Below are 24,393 nucleotides of genomic sequence, written 5' to 3'. Positions count from 1 at the left end.
TCCAGATGTAGCAGGACTGATGCTCATATAAACTCACAGACATTGCACCAGCACACACAAGGCCTCCACAGCTCACAAAACCCCAGTACTGAGAAGGGGAAGTGCGCACAAAGTCCCACCCCTGACCGTCAACCTATTTACAATTGATACCTGCTGGGAAAGGGAAAATAATATTTGTTCAATGGCGTGTCACTGAGTGTATCAACTGAACTCCGAGACAGCCCCCATTCTCGGGAGTAGTTGACCAACACAATAAGATTTTGTTTGTTTGGTTTTTGGTTTTTCCAGACAGGGTTTCCCTGTAGCTTTGGAGCCTGTCCTGGAACTAGCTCTTGTAGCCCAGGCCGGCCTCGAACTCACAGAGATCCACCTGTCTCTACCTCCCGAATGCTGAAATTAAAGGCACGTGCACCATCACCACTAACGTGGGTTCTGGGGATCCGAACTCCAATCTCCGTGGGAGACTTTACCTACTCCCCAGCTCCGCAGTCAGTGAACTGTATTCTAAAACCAGGTCTCCTTCCCCGTGTCTTAGACTGACTGAATCACACGTAGGTAAGGCCTGAGCATTTAAACCGCTCTTAAATGTTTTGACGGACGACCAGGAGGACAGAGACCTCTCCAATCCGCAGCATCTTCTGTGACCTGCCCTCACCGGCTCACGGATCCGCTCTGCAGCACCCACGGTGGTCCCGCCTCCTCCCCTGCCAATCAACCACTCCTCGCGCCCGCGCAGAGCGGCGGCCGGGCTGCGGCGAACGGTTAGAACCCGCGAGTCCCGTCTCTCACTGGCCGGCGGGCTATGACGATCACTTACAGCTGCGTTGCTAATGGCCGGGCGGTCCTGGCGGAGCTGGCCTTGACCGGCGGCTCCTACCAGGTACCTGAGGGTTCGGCTCCTCGAGGGTCGGGACGCGGGATGACCTCGGAGGATTCCGGGGTCGGAGGCCCCGCCCCCGCCCCAGCGCTGACTCCTTGGTGGGAGCTGCGCGTGCGCCACCCAGGGGTTAGGCCTGGTCCTGCACGCGGGCGGCTGGCGGTGATTTCCAGCCATCTCCGACGTGACACAACTCTTAGATTTTTCCCTCTGCCCAGAAATAACCGGCAGTTCAGAACACACTTAGTGACTACGTAGTAGTTACAAAAGCCCAGCGTCATGAAAGCGAGGGCCACCCCGACAGCGCAGTTTGGAATCCCAGTACTCAGGGTGGTGAGGACCATGAACTTCATAGACGCGCTCAAAAAAAAAAAAAAAGACAGCACAGAGAATAACGCAATGTTAGAGCATTTGCCTATAGTGTGTGAGGATGAGTTTAGTCCCAGCACACACACACACACACACACACACATATAATTCCCCTAAAACTTGCCAGATGTCATCTAATATTGTATATATTGTATCTTAGATCCATACAGTTGTCCCAGAGGGTAAAGAGTGTTTGGCTGAAGATAGACACAACCCATTAAGATGATATGGTTATAGTCTATAAATAGACTGTAAGGTTCTGAGCTAAGGCACTCATGGCACAGGTGTAGAAGTGTGGCAGGTCCGAAAGAAACTTGGTAAATGCCCTCTAGCGTTGACACTTGGCTGAATCTGTGGAATGAGGGCTGTAACTGTGCACAGGACGTTTCTCGTCTTTCTTTGGCAGCGTTAACAGCAGAGGGTATATAGAGGATAGGACTAGGGGACTCAAAGGCAGTGCAGAAGGAAGGCGGCATTACAGTTCAGAACATGCCAAAGCACGTTGCTTCTTAAAAATTCAACACATCATATATGTTTATTTTTCTGCCTCATTTCTGAAAGCCAGAATAGGTTCCGGAGGTCATGGATGTCTGGGTCTGGCACCGGAAATGAGAGCCATGTGTCAGGCTGCCCAGGAAGTGCACAGTGAGAGAAGGGAAAAGAGAATCCTCAGAGAGTGAAGAGGTGGGTGACCGCCACTGGGTTAGACAACCGGAAGACGCCTGTGGGTCATACTGAGGCCTTTGGAAGAAATAGGAGAGGCAGAAGCCAGACTGCTTCGGGCCAGCTGAGTAGAAAATGAGGAACTTAGGATGGTGAGACCCTTTTGTCTGGAATTTATATAGGAAATGGAGGAGAGTAGAAACTGGAAGAAGCATGACTCAGAAGGGTCCTTGTTGGTTTTTATGGAGACATTCCCACCTATGTAACCTTACAGAAGGAATAAGACGGGTCAGGGCCATTGGTGGAGCAAGGCCTGAAGGGGCACAAATGGCCAGCAAGAGAGACATGAGCTTGGTCAGAGCAGCACCCTCTTGCTTTGAGAGGAGGGAGGGAGTGTGGGTGTGGGGCATTCGCTTGAGCCTCCTCCTGGAGTTCTTCTCTTTGCCAGTCCCTAACATACTTGGACTCCTTCTTAGCGTCACAGACACCGATGGCACCTTTCCACTTCAGTTACGTCCTTTCGGAGTCAGATGGCCTCATAACAGAAGTCAAACAAAACTGAATCTCCTTTCTGCAGGTGTTTCTTCATATGCTTCCGGTCTTGTTGAGTTTCCCTACTGAGACACTCAGGTGGGGACTGGGAGTCACCCTCCATCTTCTCCCGTTTTTGTCTTCACGTCTGTTCATCTGGCACCTCTATGTGTTCTCTCTCTCTCTCTCTCTCTCTCTCTCTCTGAACCATGTCTTCATTCCAGCCCTAATTACTTCTCACCAAGCTTACAGAAATGTCTGATGACTTGTCTTCCTCAAAGGCTGCTTCCACAGTGCTGCTCAGGTGATCGTTCCCCCAAATGCCTACAGTTGGGCCGCTCTCCTGCTCACCACATTTGTCAGCCTCCGACAACATTCAAAGTAAAGCAAGCACTCCTCCCGTCGGCAGTCAGGCCCTGCTGAATGGATGGGCTTTTCCGTGGCTCTCTCCTTCCTTGGTGCAATTGCCCTGTCCTCTGCTACCTTAAACTTCATGCTGCTTTCTCACCACGACCCCCAAGGTTGCCTCTGTACTTCTCGCCCCTCTTCCTGCAGACCACTTTTCTCCACTTTGGGGCAGTATAATCTCATCTGTTCTTTGAGAGTTTTCTCCCTATTTCCGCGACTCTGTGCCTAGGCTAACTGGCGTCTCTCTGCCAAACAACTTAATGAAGCTGAACTGGAATCTTCTTTCCCTTGCTGTCTCTGCCATCAAACTTCAGGACAGAGAATGTTTCATCTCTGTCTCCCCAGTCGAATCCAAAACCTAACAAACAGTGAGTCCTCAACATGCCTTGTTAAGAGGAGAGAGCTGTCAGAAGTGTCATAAGGAAACGGCCTCTCTTTTGAAGCACATAGAGGTGAGAGCACAGAAGAGGGGGCACCCTGCAATCCAGGAGGAAAGTACAGGTGCAGAATGCCTGCTGGGCCGACAGCAACCACAGAAGGCAAACCACAGCCTGGAGATTCAAGAGACGGTTACAATTAAAGGGAAGAAATGGTATCATGGCTTCCCTCAGTGCCAAAGATTTTCTCTCTCTCCCTCTCTCTCTCTCTCTCTCTCTCTCTCTCTCTCTCACACACACACACACACACACACACACACACACACACACACACATTCTGGGATTCTGAGGTTAGACTAGATTCTGGAAGTCACGTGCTCAGTCTTCATTCTTCCCAGGAAGGAGACCGACCCAGGCACCTCAGTGGCTCTGCAGCATACGAACTTCCAAACACAAGGGCCCCTTTGTCACATACTCAGTCTCGTGGGGTCATTTGCTTTCAGTCTTGCTGTGATATCATAGTTTATATTATGTGAAAGAAACAGCTGGGGGAAGCTAGAGAGGTGTGTTTTATTACTAGTAGTAAAACAACAGAAAAAGGCTATATTCCTTTAATTTTTCAGGTGTCTTAGGAGATTCTGTCCTAGAAAACGACTCCTTGACATCTCAGGCAGTAGCAATTACTTTCTACCATGAATAGGCTTTACTCGTCCATAAAAGTTTCTATTTTAGTGTTAGTTTGTGGGAAATAAAAAAGTTAAATAGCAGTGCGGCTCTCTAGAGCTGCCCGGGTAACTTTCAGATCCCTCTCATGCTTCTAAAGTAAAAGCATGGGATTCCACTTCTAAGGTGTTCAGCCTAATTATAGTACCTTAAGCTTTTCCCCAGGGAATCGCCCTTTTCAGGAATAGGCAGCTGCAGGAGTTGTTGGCAAACACTAGTTTTTACAGAGCGATGAGCAGGGCGGCTGAGACGGCTCCGTGAGGAACGGCGCTGGCGAGCAAGCCCAGACCTGAGTTCAATCCCTGGAACCCACCTAGAGGGAGAAGGAGAGAACCAGCTCCCAAGAGCTGCCCTCGGCACTCCACATGAGAGCCACTCGGAGTGACAGGATGCACCCCACAGATGCAGACAGATAATAAATAATTGTTTAGTATTGAGGGAATTATTAACTTCGTGAATAGAAGTTTGCCGAGTGTATACAGAGAGTAAGAGACAGAGTTTGGGACCGAGGAGATGGCTGCGGGGATAAAAGCACTTGCTATGTAAGTGCAAACACCCGAGTTCAGATCCCCAGAACTCAAGTGGAAGCCATACACACAGCTTGAGAACATGTATGATCACAGTTCACTGTGCAGAGTGAGAACATGTGTGATCACAGTTCACTGTGCAGAGTGAGAACATGTATGATCACAGTTCACTGTGCAGAGTGAGAACAGGTGTGATCGCAGTTCACCATGCAGAGATGGGAGACAGAGACAGGAGCATCCCTAGGAGCTCACATGTGCCTCTGACATACATGCTGTGATAGTCACATACACACAAATGCACACATGCACATACAACTTAAGAGTGTGTGTGCAAATGTATGTATGAGATGTATATGCTTACGTGTATGTGTTCAGAAGCCAGAGGAAGGCATCAAATAGCCTATCATTGCACCTTCTACTTTTTGAGGAGGGGTCTCTCCCTGAACTTGGAGTTCACATTATTTTCAGCAGGTTGGCAACCAGAAATCCATAAGGATCCCCCCTCTCTCCCTCTTTTCTCCCCCAACACCCATATGGGCATACCTAGGATCATTCCTGGCTTCTTACATGAATATTGAGATCTGAATTCGGGTTCTCATGTTTGCATGAGTACACTTAACAATTGAGACATCTCTCCAGCCTCCAAACATTTTACATGTAGTTTTTCTCAGTAACTGACATTGGAAAGATACTTGAGGGATTGGGTATTTAGCTCAGTGATAGAGCACTTGCTTAGATCCTGGGTTCTGTCCTCAGCTCTGGGGTTGGGGAAAAAGACACAGTACTTGATTGGCTACTATTTCCTAGCCTTAAAGCCAAACCTAAGATTTTTCTATAAAGATATGATTGTCCAATGCAGCCTATTGTGCACATACTTACATATGAACATATAACATATTTTGCTTTAATTCATGCACATATTTCATGGCATCTTGCCTCTTATCACTCATGAGTCATACCAATTAATTCTCTTAGGAAGAGGGTTTTTCTTAATAAGCCAACCAGCACATTGGTAATTTTAGAAGGAAAATACTGAAGAGACACTTGAGTCCTCCATAAAATAAAGGTTGCCTTTTTCCTAGGAAGCAGCGGCAAAGGTGCTTAGACAGGTGCTTCTGAAAGCCGAACCAGCGACCATAATCCAAATAGGAAGGTAAGGGACACCCTACCATGAGTCTTCTCTTAGCTATGATTCCAGATAATGGTTCTACTGATGACGTGAGGAGACTAGCAATCGTGCACACGATTGCCTGGCCTCACAGGCAGAAGGAAGGCAGAACATCACCAGTGGAATGCTAACTGCCGAATTCAGGGTACCGGCTACCTGTGTAGAGGGAGGGGAGGGCGGCATCACTGCATCTGCAGAGTCCTGACTGGGGGTGGGGCTAAAAGAGGGCTCTCAGTCTCTGGGTGGTTTCTGGTGTACTTATAACATTTCATTTGCCAGAACCAAAGAAACTTCTACTTTAAAATATACTTAGGAATGTCAATAAGAATAGCCACCACCATTAAGTTTAACATGGGATATTATATATATATTCTAAACCAGTATGAAACCATAGTTAAGACACAAGTAGGTCAAGAGCATTTGCTATTTTAAGTCGCTTTTTGCTGTTGATGTTGTTGAGACAGGGTAGCCCAGGCTAGCTTCGAACGCATGGCAATTGTCATGCTTCAACCTCCCAAGTGCTAGAATTACTGGTGTGGGCCACGTGACCAGTCTTCCAATTTTTTTAATGAGTTTATTTTAACCTGTCCAAAAAAAAAAAAAAGAAGTATGTAGCACAAATAATAAAAATCCAGAGACAGAATTTGGAGTTCAACCCAAAAACCAGAAAAACAAAGCAGCCAAGCCACTAGAGAAGTCTTCCCTCTACCAAGGCTGAGTGATGGCACACTAGGCAGACTAAGCCTCTCTCTCCTCTAGTGCTGGGATTAAAGGTGTGTGACTCCCCAGTACTGTAAGCCACCACCACCTGAATTTGTTTCTGTACTAGTCTTGTGTAGCCCAGGGTGGCCTTGAACCCACAGAGATCCATCTGCCTCTGTCTCCCAAATCCTGGGATTAAAGATGTGTGTCACCATTACCTGACCTCTGGTGGCCTTAGCTTTGCCTCTGGTCTTCAGGCAAACTTTATTATAATACAAGTAATATACCCCTACACAGTTACAAAGAACAAACTCAGGCCAGGTAGCACTTGTGGTCCCAGCCGCTCAGGAGGCTGAGGCACAAGTTCTTGACCTGAGCCCAGGAGCTCCAGACCAACCTGGGAAACTTAGCAAACTCTATGTCCAACAAAATAAAAAAACAAACATATAATTTTTGAAGTAACTACCACCTGTGCCTAAAAAGCAGTACCCTGCCAGCACCCAGACCCTCCCCATCATGTGTTTGGTCCCATCCACTTCCTCCTCCCTCCCTGAATATCAGCCATTGTTTCTACTTCTGTCAGGGTCATAGTGCCTTCACTGCCTCTGTACCCCAGAAATACACCCTCAGTGACAGGCCAGTCTCATTTCTTTTAAGCTCCTTCCATCCCTTTCCTTTCAGATCAATGTTAAAGAACTTACAGTTTCCCACAGTCTAGGTTTGCTGACTGCTCACACACAGATCACCAGGCTCCAGGCAGCTGGATCCAGAGGCTCCATCTTCAGCAAGACTATTAGTGTTCGATGGTGTGTACTATCTTATTACATTTCCATCTGAGTCGTTAGCAGCCATCCGCAGTCAATTCCTAGTACCTAAAACCTTCCATATCTTTGATTCTTGTCTCCTGTAGCTACGTCCAATCTACCCACGAATCATGTTCTTTTCCCTTCCTAATAGGAACCAGCCCACCGTCGTCTTTGTCTGGCCTATGCAATACAAAGTCATTCTTCTCATTTTGTTTCATTTCTAATGGTTGTGCCTTTAAAAGCCCTTACTGAATAACCTGAGTGTGCTTCCAAAGTGAAATCCACAAAACAAGTTTCCTTCCAGAGTCCAATTCTCGTCCCTGTTTTTCTACCCACTTCTCTCTTCCTCCCTCTAGGTAGGTAAACACTTTGAACGAGGTTTGGGTTTGTAATTTCCTTTTTTCTTTTCTTCCTCTAAGAATGCTCCTTTAAGAATGTATTATGTAAGGAGCATAAGCATTCATACTTGTCTCATTGTAGCATGTGCAAGTGGGATTTAACTGTCTTGTGTCAGGTAACATACACCCTAGATACCAAGTATTTGCATTTGTAAATGTTAAAAATAGCCTCCAGGTGTTATTCACAATATTCTAAGCATAAATTTAAAATATCTCTACTTACATTGGGTATCACAATATTTAAAGCACACACTGTGAAGCAGATTCTTCCAAAACCATTAAACATAAACCAGATATGGCAGTTCATGCCGGAAATCCCAGCACTGGGAAGAGCGGGCAGGAGCATGGAGAGCAAGGGCTACCCTGGGTAACACATTTATTCACACGGCCTGTTTTTTGATTTTCTTATCTCACGTATATCCCCACTTTAATATTTGGCCAGATTCGCTGCCCATCAGCCATCTGGAGATGCTTTATTCAAAAGCCTGGGTCTAGGCACCAAGCAGAGGGTCGTGGAGGTGCTCCCCAAGAGCGTGACTGCAGCCTAGCAGTTGGTGCTGTCCGGGCAAAGTGTGCTTTAGCCAACTGTGACGAGTTTGGCTCTCCTCTCCCCGGCTGTCCTGTCCTCTAGACTACTTGGCACTGACAGTTCACAGCTTAAAATTCCAACCCATCATGATGGAAAGCCAGGAAGTGCAAAACTAAGTATGTCTACCTAAAAATGTACAGAGAGTGAGACAGTGGGCACAGTATTTCTGCTTGCTCAGATTACAAGTCTGCATAAAAGATATAAGCAGATCATCACATTTCCTCTTTAATATAAATTTTTAAAACAATCTCCTTACATTGATGCAATTTTAAATATATACTTAAGTTGTATATGCTTTTGATTTAGCATAGTTTTTCAAATACATTGAAGTTCTCCTAGCCACATATGCAGTGCTGCACATCTGTAGTCTCAGTACCTGGGCAGTGAAGGCAAGAAGACTGCTGTGAGTTTAAGGCCAGTCTGAACCACAAAGCAATGCCCTGGCTTGAGAAACCAGACAGTTACCTGTCTTTCTAGGTACACGCCTGTAACCCAAGCACTCGGGAAACAGCACTGGCCATAGTTTGAGGCCAACATAGGCTGCACAGCAAGTGGGAAGTCAGTCTGGGCTACTTAGTGAAGTCCTATCTAAAAAGCAAATGTTACATATAAATTAGTATATAGTTTTTATACCACAGTGATGGCTCATTAATGACAAACAAGTAATTCGGTGTGTTGTACTTAATTTCTTCAGTATTATAAATAGATGCATTCTTTTCAAAGCTATGTCTACCATACCCTCTTTATTGATGGAATCACTTACTTATGTGCTACAGACAATGGCTTGGATACTATGGCACCATCTGCATTTCTTAAAAAAGTAAGTAACTGTCTGCCCTGCTGTGCTGACATTTTAAGCTGCTGGAGCTGCAAGGTCTCTGTCCTGCCAGCCATTAGTAACAGTGTCACTAACAGAACAGGCCACTCATTGCCTGCCTGTTTGCAGAGCACTTACTGACCTCAGAGACTTGATGTCTGCTGGTTCCTTAAAGCCCCAAACTCAGAAATAGTGTTACAAAGACCCTCCACTGAAATCCATTAGAACCTCTTCTTATAGTCATTTTCTTTTCAAGTTTAAGAAAAAAATTAGACCACAATAGCACAAATTACTATATTTTATTCACAAATAACTATATGTATAAGGATGTCATGGCCAAAAATTTTTAGAACAATATTTTAGAGATACTTCTGTTATAGTATATAAATTATAAGAGCTAAATGAAGTAAATATCAACTTTCTTTTTTATTTCATACAGGCATTCAGTGTCTTTTAATCACACTTCCCACTCCTCCAGCCATTCCTACACCCCCCAGCCCATTACCCAAAAGAAATTTGTTTTTAAAGATATATTTTCTCTAAGAAAAATTTTAACAGAATTGCCAGCAAATATAAGCTACGATAAAGTGAGACTTTATACATTTCTGAGAGGCTGATTGCCTTAGATATCACCTGTTGCTCCAAATCTGAGCTCAGCCAATAAGAGACTTCAGAAAGGGCAATCTAAAGACATAAGCTAAGCCATTGTCCTGGGATTTTTCTATGGGAGCTTCTTATTTTTACTTTTTATTTATAATTATTTTATGTGTGTCAGTCTTTTGCCTGATTGTGTATATGTACACCACATGTGTGTCATCCCCATAGGGGTCAGAAGAGAGCACCAGATCCCCTGGAAGTGTAATGACAGATGGTTGTGAGCCACCATGTGGGTGCTAGGAACTAAACCTGGGTCTTCTGCAAGAGGAGCAAATGTTCTTAAGTGCTAAACTGTAACAGGAGTGGACTGCTTGTCCTCCCGACCACCCGGCTAGCTTACACCTGAAATAATCACACAGAAACTGTATTAATTAAATTACTGCTTGGCCATTTGCTCTAACCTCCCATTGGATAACTCTCACATCTTGATTTAACCCATTTCTATTAAATCTGTGTTCACCACAAGGTCGTGGCTTACCGGGAAAGATCCAGCATGTCTGATTCTGGTGGCTCCATGGCCACTTTCTTCCTCCCAGAATTCAGTTCTGTCTTCCTGCCTACCTAAGTTCTGCCCTATCACCAGGCCCAAAGCAGTTTCTTTAATAACCAATGAAAGCAACACAAAAACAGAAAGACCTCCTTTACCACTGAACCATCTCTCTAATCCCTGTATCTTATTTTTAAAAGTAAATGTTCCTAAATCTTCAAATTTATATATTACCAAATATATAAACAAGATAAATATTTTAATAAAAACATTGACTCCTTTAGTTCTACTACAGTTACTAATAGTTCCTGTCCCATCACATTTATAAATCATACACACATTTCATCTGTTCGGAGCACAAATAACATTGACACAGCTCCCATGGCCACTGTATGTAAAGTTGGAGGGTAATTCTCTCTGTATAAACAACTGCTAGAGTTCAGAGAGGAAAGCATTTTAGTCATCTAACTGAATATCCCCTCTTTTTTTCTCTCTGGCCTTTACAAAACATCCCAGCTTTACTGCCCTTCTGGACACCAGGTGACAAGGAACAGTTAAGGAGGTCATTTTTACCAGTACTTCTGAGAGTACACTGTTAAGTGCAGACAATTGTCAGGATTCTTTTTGAGGTGCTGAAACTTCTTATAACTAACATTCGGTAGAAAGGTGTGGCACTTGGCACCATTCTGTGATTTCTGAGTCAATTTTGAAGACCAGGGCAGAAGAGAAAAATAATAGCACAATTTGGAAAATGTCACAGGCCTCCCCTTTCCGTGCCCTTGGATACACCAATGGAAGAAGGGAATACCTGCAGTCAAACTGTCCAAATCTCTGGTTTGTACTAGAACCCTAGGTAAGCCTGAGCCATACAGTGTTCATAATTACCATGTCTTAAAGTGGAAAGGATGCCCTGCTACCAAACAGCTCCCCGTGGTTTCTGCCATGTTTTGTTTCGAATTAACATTAACTCTGTTGTCCTCCACTTGGCATTAGCCATGAAGGTTACATATTCCATTAATTTCTCCAGGTTAGTGATACTTTTACAAGAAATCCTTTGATGTCACAAGAACGTTGTTTCCCTTCAAATGCACCTGCTACAGATTTTCAGCAAATACTAGCACAGCACATGGTACGTACCTCAACTTGTATCCTAAGCTCATCATCACTACTGAGGAGCTGCTCCTAAGAGCGGGAGGGAAGGCTGAGAACTGTCTGTAGGGTGCAAGGTTCACACGGGGGTGTCTGCAGAGCAGCAGGAAACACAAGTGTCATGCTGCCGGGAAATTCACCATTCTTGTATGTAGTCATTTCAGAAACAGCAAATAAATACAAATATACGTATTTGCTTATTTTAGTTTAAAAGTAAGAAGATAAAAGATAAGAAGAAATGCTTCCACGGATGCCTGGATGGGACTGGGGAAAGAAGGGCTGAGCCATCAGAGAGAGAAACAAGGTCTCTCTCTGTCAAACCTGTGTGGAGGGCTGGAGAGAAGGCTCAGCAGTTAAAAGCACTGGCTGTTCTTCCAGAGGGCCTGAGTTCTAGTCCCAGCAACCACATGGTGGCAGACAACCATCCATATGGGATCTGGTGCCCTCTTCTGGCATAAAGTTGTACGTGCAGAGAGAGCACTCGTATACATAAAATAAATAAATCTTAAAAAAATAAAACAAAACCTGTGTCTAAACTTGACCTTTTAACCATGTGAATGTTTTATATAATTATTAAATACTATCAAATTAAAATTTTAAAATTTCTCTGTATTTGTGAAATAAGATGTCACTAAAGGGCAAATACTCTATAATTGCATTTACATGAGATACCAAGAATAATTAAATCGCTTGAAATAGAAAGTGCAGTGTAAGCACACAGGATGGAGAAAGGGGAGCAGATGTCAGCTTATGCTGACATATATGTCAGTAAGTTCAGTTCAGGACAAATGAGAAATCTACAGATGGACAGTGATGTCCATTACATAACAGTAAATGCACCAAAGCCACCAAACCACACACTTGAAATAGAAGAAAAGAAGAAGGAGGGGAAGAAGAAGAGGAGGAGGAAGAGGAAGAGGAAGAAGAAGAGGAAGAGGAGGAAGAAGAGGAAGAGGAGGAAGAAGAGGAAGAGGAGGAAGAGGAGGAAGAAGAGGAGGAGGAGGAAGAAGAGGAGGAAGAAGAGGAAGAGGAGGAGGAAGAGGAGGAGGAGGAGCAGTAGCAGCAACAAATAACATCACCACAGGAATCAGTAAACATCTCTCGGTAATGACCTTAACTGTAAGCTGCCTCTGCTTAGACTGCCTAACTAGATTTTAAAACTAGGTCCAGGGGCTGGAGAGATGGCTCAGAGGTTAAGATCACTACCTGTTCTTCCAAGTCCTGAATTCAATTCCCAGCAACCACATGGTTACTCACAGCCATCTATAATGAGATCTGATGCCTTCTTCTGGCAGGCATGCATGCAGAGAAAACACTGTATAGACAGAACATTGTAAATAAATCTTTAAAGAAAAAAACTAGGTCCAGCTGTTGGAGGGAGCCTGCCATTGGTAAAAACTGGACTCTGTCTACCAGCTATGACAAATGTCCCACTCCGTGCAGGATGCTGACAGTAAACGTGGTGTGCCTGGGGCAGCCAGGGAGTGCCAGGAAGCTGGATTCTACAGTGAACATGAAATGTTTCTAAAAGTAAAGTCTGTGTTTTAAAATAATTAAATAAACCATTTAAAGAAAATCACCCAAGCCGGGTGGTGGTGGTGCATGCCTTTAATCCCAGCAGAGGCAGGTGGATCTCTGAGTTCAAGGCCAGCCTGGTCTGCAAGAGCTAGTTCCAGAACAGGCACCAAAGCTACAGAGAAACCCTGTCTCAAAAAAAAAACCCAGAACAGAAAAAAGAAAAAGGAAATCACCCACTGTTGTTGAACGGATTGGTGGGAGTCTCTCCTCATTGCATGTTTTTCTGTTTTGCAAGATTAGAATAGGACAATTTGTGGTTTAGTTGATTCTTTATAAAAATTACTTGTGTCCTTGACAGTAATGTGTTTCTCTAATACAAATTAAGTTTTTGTTCTATTTCTTCTGTGTAGGTGGAATACAATAGAAATCAAAGTGACAACACAGTGTCTTCAGTGAAAAATCAAGTTATGTTGAGAAACATAGATACAGTTTTAGAAAAAGAAACAGTGACCATCATCAGTGAAGGAGCAGAGGACCCCCGGGCAACTGTAAGTAATTTGCATGAATGTTGACCTCCAGTGCGCAAAACTGGCAATGTTACTGCCCTAGACACAGCTCGGTCAAGGCAAACACAGAGGGCTAGTGTGAGACAATACTTTGTAACCAAAAGGAAAGAAAATGGAGTGCAATAGAAACAGGAAAGAATAATTTCAGGGCCACCGGCTCCCAGGTGAAGGCACTGGCTACCAAGCCTAATCACTGGAGTCCCACATGGAGCAGAGGAAAAGCTGTGAGTCCAGCAAGCGGTCCTGACCCCACACTGACCCTGGGGCAGCAGGTGCACACATCCATGCACATGCATGTACACCAAGTAAGTAAACAACCTTTTAAAAAGAACAATTGAAATGGCTGACGAGATGGCTCAGAGGTTAAGAGCACTGGCTGCTCTTCCAGAGGTCCTGAATTCAATTCCCAGCAACCACATGGTGGCTCATGACCATCTGTAATGAGATCTGGTGCCCTCTTTTGGCCCACAGGGATACATGCAGACAGAATATTGTATATATGATAAATAAATAAATCTTTTTTTTAAAAAAGAACAATTGGATAGTAAATGACATTCAGGGATTATTACTAACTTTCAGGTGTGAAAAGGATGCTGTACTAATGGTTTTAAAGGTCATTTAGAAAGATTCAGACTAAAATGTTGTGGCTGCAATTACATCCTGAGCATTTGCTTCAGGACAACTGGAGAAAGGACTGTAAATGAAGCGAAACTTGTCGCACACTGATAACCAGCAGCACTGGTGCTGAGTCTCCACAGGGGCCTCGCCATGTCCTCTGTCAACTTTTATTTATTGGTGGGCACGCACGGTACACAGATGTGTGTGGGGACAGCCTGCCAGAGTCGGTTCTCTCCTTCCACCATGTAGATTCCTGGACTTGTCACCAAGCACGTTCTCAACCACGCATGCCGGCCACAGTGACAGCCTCGCCTCCGAGTGAGCTGTTTTGGTTCTGGCTCCATTCACACTAAAATGACAGCTTGAGCAGTCACAACAGAGGCCATGTGGCTTCATCCTTCATCACGACACCGTTTACAAATAGCAATGCTCCATTTCAAGTTCCGTTGACAAACTAGAGTCAGAAACCACAATGAAGATGGGAAGGAAAGCCTTTGGCCTGGGTCTCGCTCCTGAGCTTTGCTGCTGACTTTCCTGACGCTGGCCCCAGGGAACCATGACTCTGTTTTGTGCTCCCACAGTCTTGAACTGTGACACAAAACTGAGCTCTGTAGTCAGGCTCGGCAGCAAGGCCTTACCTAGGAGCCATCTCATAGGTCCCAGCATTTCCTGTTTTATACTGATGAAATTAATGTACCTATCCGTCTACAACCTGGTCTTGTAGTTCAATCCTCTTTCTGAAATAGATCCATTTACCCTCTTCTAAAATGCTATTACTTCTTGTCCTTTGCTGTCTTGATAAACATTAACATTGATTCTATCTTTTTATTAGCTTACAAAGAATTGGATTTTATTACAGCATTTTTTAAACAAGCTTTGTGCCTATCGGTTCTTCTCTTCCCCATCCTCCCCTCCCTGCTGTCCCCAGGAGCTTCCTCCCACTTCCGTGCCACCCCTTGTCTTTCGCCATTCGGAGCTTTCTGTATTGTGGGCGTTGTGAGCACTACTGTGTTAATACTCCTATAAATATCGACCTTGGACCTTTGGACAAAATCTTTTTTTTTCTTTTTTCTTTCTTTTTTTGGTTTTTTGAGAGAGGGTTTCTCTGTAGCTTTGGAGCCTGTCCTGGAACTAAGTCCTGTAGACAAGGTTGGCCTCGAACTCACAGAGATCCACCTGTCTCTGCCTCCCGAGTGCTAGGATTAAAAGTGTGTGCCACCATCACCCAGCTTGACAAAATCTTTCTAGGACAGTGGTCTGAACATTGTTTTTATCATGTTAACTTTACAAAATGTTCTTGAACACTTAGCATGGTGGTGTATGCCTTTGATCGCAGCACTCAGGGGGCAGAGGTTGGCAGATCTCTGTGAATTCAAGGACAGCCAAGGTTCTGTAGAGAGACCCTGTCTTAAAAACAAACAAACAACAAAAAAATGGGGGGCTGGAGAGATGGCTCAGTGGTTAAGAGCACCAGCTGCTCTTCTAGAGGTCCTCTGTTCAATTCCCAGCGACCACATGGTGGCTCACAACCATCTGTAATGAGATCTGGTGCCCTCTTCTGGCCTGCAGGCATACACAGAGGCAGAATGTTGTATACATAATAAATAAATAAATAAATAAATAAATAAATAAATAAATAAAGGCACACGCCTTTAATCCCAGCACTAGGGAGGCAGAGGGAGGAGGATCTTTGTGAGTTTGAGGCCAGCCTGCTCTACAAGAGCTAGTTCCAGGACAGGCTCCAAAGCTACAGAGAAACCCCGTCTCAAAACAAAAAAAAAAGTAAATGAATGAATAAAATATTCCTGAGAATACATTTAAATATATGCATAAATAATATATATTATCTTAGAATAATGTCACATATATTATAAAAATATACATAGAAATGGCTTGGCAATGATGGCACACACCTTTAGTCCCAGCACTCAAGAGGCAGAGACAAGCAGTTCTCTGTAAGTTCGAGGTCAGCCTGGTCTATAGCTCAAGTTCCAGGATGGGCTCCAAAAAGCTAGAGAAACCCTGTCTTGAAAAACAAACAAACAAAATATTTATAGATACATATATATATACATATATATATGCAGAGAGAAAGAAAAATTAAAACATAATAAAATTAAATAAAATATTAAATAAATTAAGAAAATAAGAACTTTTAGTCTCAAAGAAAAATATATTTGATAATGTGATTAATATTATAGCAAATTAAATGTTATTGTTTTTACAATAAGAAGATAGAAGCATGTAAGTATACATGTATACAATACATCTCATTGTATTGTATGTGTCTATATTCTCTCTTACTTATATTAGTCAGGAACTAGATAGGAGCAGCGATCCCTGAAATACTCATTTCATTCCTAACAGAATGAATACTCAAATGCTTCCCAATCATTTGTTGATTTTATATTCAGATTTTGGTCCAACCCATTTACCAGTTTATGAGCACGACTTTGTGTTCTGATTCACTTGCTAGGTCTCGCGTCCCAGCTCGGTGTTCTCAAATGCCCTCTCTACACTGATAAGGTTTTGTTCTTTAATATGATAAAATACTATTTGGATTCAATGTGTTTGGCTGGATGCCTTGCAAGACTCAATATTACGTAATTGTGTGGTTATTGTGTTCAAAGATTACAACTAACCATCGATACACACTATTTACAAAATGCCATGTGGTGTACTTCCATATTTATTTGGTCTGCACTGTTCCCATGGGTAGGTTTATTATTCATTCCTACCCTTGTTTGTTTGTTTGTTTGTTGTTTGTTGTTTCTCTGTAATTTTGGAGCCTGTCTTGGAACTAACTCTTGTAGACCAGGCAGGCCTTGAACTCACAGAGATCCACCTGCCTCTGCCTCCCAAGTGTTGGGATTAAAGATGTGTACAGCCACTGCCCAGCTCACTCCTACCCTTTTGTGACTGTAACTAGCTGAAAGCAAATGGTTTGCTACTTGAAGCCTAATACTTAATCAGATATCTACCAGGTCAGAATTCTTTTAATTAGTTATCTGTATGTGTATGTACATGTTTGTGCACACAAAGAAGCCAGAAGAGGCCACCAACTGTCTTCCTCTGTCACCTCTCCCCTAGTCCTTTGAGGCAGGGTCTCTCCCTGAACCTGGGGCTCACTTTTTCTCAGGTAGGCTAGAAGCCAGCAAGCCCCAGTCATCCTATCCTGACCCCAGTCCTCTCAGAGCTGGAGTGACAAGGGTGTGCCAGGCATGGGTGGTGGGAGTCCTCATGATCGCGGGACACCCAAATGAAATGCTCCTAACTACTGAAGCATTTCTCCAGTGTCCAGAATATCATTCTCAAATAAAGGTAAAATGCACTTAGTATAAAATTAACACTTTGAAAGTATACAGGAAAATGACAATACATTTATAGTGCTGTATACCTTCACTTCTGTATAGTTTCAAAACATTTTCACCTCCCCTAAAAGGAAACCTTACCAAATAGTCACTGCCCAGACCATAGGAGACTGCATTCTCTCAGCTCACCTGTTGTGAACATCCCGTATGACCCGGGTCACAGACTGCGTCCTCCCGGCTCACCTGTTGTGAACATCCTATATAACCCGGGTCACAGACTGCGTCCTCCCGGCTCACCTGTTGTGAACATCCCGTATGACCCGGGTCACAGACTGCGTCCTCCCGGCTCACCTGTTGTGAACATCCTATATAACCCGGGTCACAGACTGCGTCCTCCCGGCTCACCTGTTGTGAACATCCTATATAACCCGGGTCACAGACTGCGTCCTCCCGGCTCACCTGTTGTGAACATCCTATATAACCCGGGTCACAGACTGCGTCCTCCCGGCTCACCTGTTGTGAACATCCCTTATGACCCGGGTCACAGACTGCGTCCTCCCGGCTCACCTGTTGTGAACATCCCTTATGACCCAGGTCACAGACTGCATCCTCCCGGCTCACCTGTTGTGAACATCCTACATAACCCGGGTCACAGACTGCATCCTCCCGGCTCACCTGTTGTGAACATCCTATATAACCCGGGTCACAGACTGCGTCCTCCCGGCTCACCTGTTGTGAACATCCTATATAACCCGGGTCACAGACTGCATCCTCCCGGCTCACCTGTTGTGAACATCCCTTATGACCCGGGTCACAGACTGCATCCTCCCGGCTCACCTGTTGTGAACATCCTACATAACCCGGGTCACAGACTGCATCCTCCCGGCTCACCTGTTGTGAACATCCTACATAACCCGGGTCACAGACTGCATCCTCCCGGCTCACCTGTTGTGAACATCCTACATAACCCGGGTCACAGACTGCATCCTCCCGGCTCACCTGTTGTGAACATCCTATATAACCCGGGTCACAGACTGCGTCCTCCCGGCTCACCTGTTGTGAACATCCTATATAACCCGGGTCACAGACTGCGTCCTCCCGGCTCACCTGTTGTGAACATCCTACATAACCCGGGTCACAGACTGCATCCTCCCGGCTCACCTGTTGTGAACATCCCGTATAACCCGGGTCACAGACTGCATCCTCCCGGCTCACCTGTTGTGAACATCCTATATAACCCGGGTCACAGACTGCATCCTCCCGGCTCACCTGTTGTGAACATCCTATATAACCCGGGTCACAGACTGCGTCCTCCGGGCTCACCTGTTGTGAATATCCTACATAACCCGGGTAACATACAATCTTTACCAATTGTCTTCTTTTACTGGAGCGTTGCAGACTTGAGCTTTATTGATGCTGAAGCACGAGTAATTTCTTTACTCCTACAAAAAGATAATCCATTATCCTTACATTCCATATACCGCAGTTTGCTTGTCCATCAGTGAAACTGATAAACATTTGGGGCTTTGTACGTGTTTTGTTTTGTGGTGCTGGAGTCGAAGTCAAGGCCTCTCACATGCAGACTTTACCACCGCACCATAGATGCAATTCTTGGCTTTTCAAGACATTGTCTCACCATGTAGCTTAGGCTAGCCTCATGCTCAACATTCTTCCTGACTCGGCCTTCCAATTACTAGAATTATAGTCATATGACATCACATCCTCTATTGTGAATAATATGACTACTAAGTTTAAGTAACACATTTTTAATACATTTATTGTGTGTTGTGTGGATGCTCACGTAACACCACTGTACCTATATGGAAGTCAGAGTACAACTCATGGAAGCTGCTTCTTTCTTCTACCATGGGGTCTGGGGATCAAATTCATGTGTTCAGACTTGGTGGCAGACATCTTCACCTTCTGAACCATCCAGCTGACCCCATGGGTTCATTTCTTTATAGAATTGAAAATAGTCCTCAAATCATCTTTTTAAGGCAGGGTCTCTATGTAGCCGTAGTTGTCCTGAAACTCACTAGCCACAAACTCACAGAGATCTGCCGGCTTATCTGTCTCCAGGGTGCTGGGATTAAAGGTATGCACCACTACACTTAGCTCCCAAATCATTTTTCCATATGCCTGGGAGTCAAATTGCTAGATTGCGAGGAACTGCCGAACCGTTTCCCACGGTACCGGAATCATCTCAGCCCCTCCCCCTTCAGCATTGGCCTCCTGTCATGACTGGTGCTGCTACCAGAGTAACTATGATGTCGTGTGTTATTATGACAGTGGTGGCACGTGCCTTCCTGTAGACTTGCTACCTTTTTATGTGTCAGGATTACATAGACCGCTGTTCAAGTTCCTTCTGTTTAGAATCACACTGTTTTAGAGGTAGGGTAGACTTTTTGAGGATGTCAGATCTTGGGAGTTACAGACAGTTGTGAGCTGCCATGAGGGTGCTAGGACTTGAACCCAGATCCTCTGGAAGAGCAGTCAGTGTTAATCACTGAGCCATCTCTCCAGGTAGACTTTTAATGTGCATTTTTAATTCATTGGTCTTCAATCTTTTTTTCTATTGTTTGGGCCAGAAAGTCAACATCGTGTCCCATCTTTCAATGCTCCCCAAAGAGGTGTATCTTAGATGAGTACAGAGTTACTTAAACGGGGAATACAAGTGCCAGCACAGGAGGAGCTGAGGAAACAGCAAAAGGGAGTCAGAAAGAAGAGACCCAGATCCAGAAAACATTGGTAAAAAAAAAATTCCCCCAGAGATTTTATTTTACCTCACTGTCTTACCTTACAAACCCCAACTTCATGTATATATTACATCTTCACTAGAGGCAAGTGGAATAGAAGCAGCTGAGAAAAACAGAGAATTTTACCGCAGTGGCTGCTTAGACGGGAGCTCCATATGGAGCCAGTCTGATTTCGCACTCACTCTTCTGCAGGCATGCACATGCTGTCCAGCCAACGACGAAGTTGGGCTGCCATGCTTTACGACACCAGGTGGATCGCAGACTGGTTCTCACAACGTTCGGCCTCACTGCCTACACTAGTTTTGCCTCTTTTCTATCTTGTTTTTCTGTAAAGATTACATTGAATGGTCCTCAAATATATGTATATACATACACACACACACACATACCCGGGCATGGTGGTGCACACCTTTAATCCCAGCACTCAGGAGGCAGAGACAGGAAGATCTCTGAGTTCAAGGTCAGCCTGGTCTACCAAGGGAGTTCCAAACAGCCAGGGCTGTTACACAGGAGAAACCCTGTCTCAAAAAACAAAAACAGATTTGAGGGGTTAAGAAATGGTTTGGCAAGTAAGAGCAGTTGTGGCTCTTGCAGGATCCAGGTTTGGTTCCCAGCATCCACATGGTGGCTCACAACCACTCATGACTCCACTCCCAGGGAACAAAGCATGACAAACAGGCAAAATATTCATGCACACAAATACAACTTAAAAATCCTTTTAGAAGGGTTTTTTTTTTTTCCGAGACAGGGTCTCATTGTGTGGCCCTAGCTAACTTGGGACCAGTCTGGTTCTAAACTGAGTTCCTCCTGCCTGATGCCTGAGTACTAGGATTAAAAGCATATGCCAGCAACCACTCCTAGCTATTAAAAAAAAAAACAGATTTTGCAGATTTGTGCACGCATGTGCACATGTGCAGGTGCATGTGGTGAGGGCAGAGGCCAGAGGTAGACACCACCCATCTTCCTCCATTGCCTTCCACCATATTTTCTTGAGACAAGTTCTCTCACTGAACCAAGAGCTTACTTTTTGGTTGGGCTAGCTGGTCAGCAAGCTCTAAGGAACAGCCTGTCCCCACGCCCCCAGTGTTAGTGTTGAGACAGGTGCTGCGCACCCAGCTCTGACATGCGTGCTAGGAACCTGACTGCTGAACAGTCACTTTATCACTGAGCCGTCTCCCTAATCCCATATTTGACATTTTAACAAAAGTCAGCCAACAAGTGGTCAGTTTTCCTACAGATAAATAAATATAGATCACACATTTTTGGGCAGGTTAAATGTATCCCTCCAGGTATTCCTCAGACTCCAATATAAAATACCCTAGACTCAAATAAACCACAAGGATTAAAAGCAGGAGTAGGTGAGAATCAACAACACTTTTAGAACTAGGAAATCCATGAGTAGTTCCTGAGCTCAGTAAAGCAGAACACATTGAAACATAAACTTATAGTAGAAGAAATTAACACACAGCTTGATCCAGTCAATAGAACCTTAGAAAGACCACAAAGTGGTCTTTCTAAAGGTGCTACATAAAACAGGAGAGACCATAAACACAGCCCTAAAAGTAGATGAGTGTGACAGGTCTGGAAAGAAGAGGCTGAGAACAGCCTTTAAAAGGGGCATCCTAGAGCACCCTCCCTATTCTATCCAGCCAACTGCTTCCCAACAGGGGACAAGAAACTAGCTCTAAAGACAGCAGCCCAGAAGTCCCAGCACAGGCACCAAGTGCAGCTGCAGCAGAGTGACTGCATTCTAAGATGAGATGGAGTCAGAATCGAGTGGCTGCTCCCAGCCTATATCCCTCTCATTTTCATCCAGGCAAGGGGCAAAAGGATTACTCTCTGAGAACCAATTTCCTAGACTAAAGGAAGAACAGGCAGACACCACTAACGACGTGATCAGACTCACCCCAGATCATCCTACGGTGAATCCCACTAAATGACAGACCTCATTCTCATTCCGACTTCCAGTCTTCGTGTTACCAAGCCAGTAACACAAACCATGAGCTATTAGAAGTGATGCGCGCTTCTAACCCGAGCCCTCAGGAGGAAGGGAAGGAAGACAGATTTCAAAGGCTTTTAGGAGTCAAAAAAAAGTAAAAGGCAAACACTTAGTAATGAAAATGGCACATTTTCAGTAGTAATACTGGAAGTTAGAGAACTGAAATATTCTTTCAAAAATTCTGATAGAAAGTGACTTCTAAATTCATTTCTATAATGACCAAATCAATGTAAAGGTATTTCTAGGCATGAAGTTGTCAGAAACCTACACCCCCATCACTCTTTGTACCGGAGATCTGGGGTTACTGTCTGCCAGTAAGAAGGAATAAAAGATAAAGAAAAGGAAAGGTCCAGCATAAGAGAGGAACAATCCCAGGACACTGAAGATTCAAGCCACGTCAGGTGACGCACTTGGAGAAAGAAGAGGTGGATCTGTGTGAGTTCGAGGCCATCTAGCACTACATAGTGAGATCCAGGCCAGCAAAGTTATATAGTCTCAAGAGAGAAATAACCAATAGTACCTTAGGTACACAAGCCTGGACTCTTGTAATTGTTCTTACATTAGAAACATGAAGTTGTGGCTCAGTGGTTTAGAGTATTTGCTGCTCTTTCAGAGAAACTGGGTTTGATTCCCAGTACCCATGTGGCAGCTCAGAACCGTCTCTTACTCCAGTTCTAGATATCTGCCATCTGACTGCTGAGGATTCCAGGCACACATACTATATACAGGCAGACAAAGCATGGACATGCATAAAAAAATCTAAAAGTGTAGTGATATTTCATAAATATGTATTTATGTACATATGTACTTTCATACATATTATGTACATATGTATTTTTTCATAAATAAAGCTTGCCTGAAGATCAGAGAGTAAAACAGTCACCCTGGTCAGCCTTATAGACCAGGCATTGGTAACACACATCTTTAATCCCAGTAGCCACACTAGTTTGACATAGAAACCAGGTGGTAGTGTGCACTAGAGAGGATTATAAAATGGGAGGAGACAGCTCTCACACAGTCTCATGCTGAGATTTCTAGAGGCACGATCACCATTTCAGACTGAGGTAAAAGCCAGTGGCTGGCTGCTTTGCTTTTCTGACCTTCAGGTTGAACCCCAATATCTGTCTCTGGGTTTTATTAACTGTGCTACATAAAAGAATAACTAAAAAGCAATGTGAGACCAGGGCTAGAGCGATGGCTCAGTAGTTTTAAGACCATTGGCTGCTCTTCAGAAGGACCCAGAGTTTAACTCTCAGCACCCACATGGTAGCTTTCAGCCATCAGTAGCAGAGGTTCGGTATGATCTTGAGAAGCTCACCTCTACCAGCGTCCCAATAGCTAGTGCCACCTCCCAAAGACCACCCCCAAGCTTCCCAAATAGCTCAACTAGCCGAGGAACAACTGTTCAAAACAGTCTGTAAAGGACATGGCAGGTTCAAATCCTAACAATACCTAATTATGAAAATTACAAGTAAATAACAATATTCTCATAGGGCAGTCATCTTAGATGTGCCGCGTTCACCGCCTCAGTGATCGTCAGTTTGGGGTCTCCACGTCAGGTATTGTCTCCATTTTAACTGTCATTACTCCAGCAAATATTTAGCCTACTGTGCGCCATGCATTGTCCCACACAGAGAATGCAGCAAAACAGGCAAGTTATGCCACAATGCTTTCTCCCACCTGGCATCAAATGACATTACTTACTGAGTAACTGGACAACAAAGAATTGAGGACACAGGGGCTGGGGAGATGGCTCAGCAGTTATGAGTATTTGCAGCTCTTCCAGTGGGTTCCAGTGCCTGCTACTTCAGCTCCAGGGAATTCAATGCCACACACAAAGGAATCTTTAAAAACAGTTGAGAGCAAGGTGTCTAGAACAAAAACTCTAAACTGGGTTATAAGGAATCCTTTCAGTAAAACCATGAGGAAAAGGAAGATGAGAAAACTCGCTCAAGGTTCCAGTGTGAATATTGTCACAGCTCAGCACAGGCACATAGAGCCATGGTGTTCCATTTTATAAATCCCCTGGTCCTCGTGACTGCTTTTGGAATTAGTTAAAACTCAACTATCAAATTAGCCTTCCTTAAGTATGAGTGTGCCATTAAATTCAGGACATGGAGAGAAAACTCTAAGTTTGTGTTTATTTCTATTTCAGGCCGAAGAATTTGAAAAGACAAGGAGGGCTCCCAAGAGAACGTGGTGGAAGTGCGTCAAGATCGTCGTGACCACACTCACAATCCTCCTCTCAGTCACTGTCATTCTTTTAAGCACACGCGTAATACCCACGTGACCCTCCCTCCAAGGACTAATAAACAGTTCCATGGGATCAGAGCCCTGCATCGGGAATTCTGAACTCACCTGGTGGAGAACTGGAGGA

General features: G+C 44.4%; 1 pseudogene; it reads left to right on the top strand.

The window, feature by feature from the left end:
- Window positions 1–790: 790 nt before the first annotated feature.
- Window positions 791–24,393, top strand: LOC125395226 (vesicle-associated membrane protein 7-like; annotated as a pseudogene).

The sequence above is a fragment of the Myodes glareolus genome, chromosome 8 (assembly GCF_982192425.1).
Source record: "Myodes glareolus chromosome 8, mMyoGla1.1, whole genome shotgun sequence".
Lineage (NCBI taxonomy): Eukaryota > Metazoa > Chordata > Mammalia > Rodentia > Cricetidae > Myodes > Myodes glareolus.
The sequence above is the reverse complement of the archived record's forward strand: the minus strand, read 5'-3'. Positions and strand labels throughout refer to the sequence as shown.